This window comes from Physeter macrocephalus, chromosome 2 (assembly GCF_002837175.3).
Source record: "Physeter macrocephalus isolate SW-GA chromosome 2, ASM283717v5, whole genome shotgun sequence".
NCBI lineage: Eukaryota > Metazoa > Chordata > Mammalia > Artiodactyla > Physeteridae > Physeter > Physeter macrocephalus.
Genome location: NC_041215.1, coordinates 12,731,232 through 12,732,054, shown reverse-complemented (window position 1 = coordinate 12,732,054; position 823 = coordinate 12,731,232). Strand labels below are relative to the sequence as shown.

Sequence of the window (823 nt, the reverse complement as noted above, 5' to 3'; positions counted from 1 at the left end):
GGCTAGGACTTCCAAAACTATGTTGAATAATAGTGGTGAGAGTGGACATCCTTATCTTTTTCCTGATCTTAGAGGAAATGCTTTCAGTTTTTCACCATTGAGAATGATGTTTGCTGTGGGTTTGTCATATAGGGCCTCTATTATGTTGAGGTAGGTTCCCTCTATGCCCACTTTCTGGAGAGTTTTTTTCATAAATGAGTGTTGAATCTTGTGAAAACCTTTTTCTGCATCTATTGAGATGATCATATGGTTTTTATTCTTCAATTTGTTAATATGGTATATCACATTGATTGATTTGTGTATATTGAAGAATCCTTACATCCCTGGGGTAAATCTCACTTGACCATGGTGTATGATCCTTTTAATTTGTTGTTGGATTCTGTTTGCTAGTATTTTGTTGAGGATTTTTGCATCTCTATATATCAGTGATATTGGTCTGTAATTTTCTTTTTTTTGTAGTATCTTTGTCTGGTTTTGGTATCAGGGTGATGGTGGCCTCATAGAATGAGTTCAGGAATGTTCCTCCCTCTGCAATTTTTTGGAAGAGTTTGAGAAGGATGGGTGTTAGCTCTTCTTTATCTCTTCTCTAAATGTTTGAAGGAATTCACCCATGAAGCCATCTTGTCCTGGACTTTTGTTTGTTGGAAGATTTTTAACCACAGTTTCAATTTCATTCCTTGTGATTGGTCTGTTCATATTTTCTATTTCTTCCTGGTTCTCGGAAGGTTATACCTTTCTAAGAATTTGTCCATTTCTTCCAGGTTGTCCATTTTATTGGCATAGAGTTGCTTGTAGTAGTCTCTTAGGATGCTTTGTATTTCTG

General features: G+C 36.0%; 1 protein-coding gene across 1 annotated transcript in view; it reads left to right on the top strand.

Annotated features, from left to right (window-relative positions):
* The window catches only part of NLRP3 (NLR family pyrin domain containing 3), a 66,703-nt gene that overhangs the window by 31,237 nt on the left and 34,643 nt on the right, over positions 1-823 (top strand). The window lies entirely within an intron of this gene.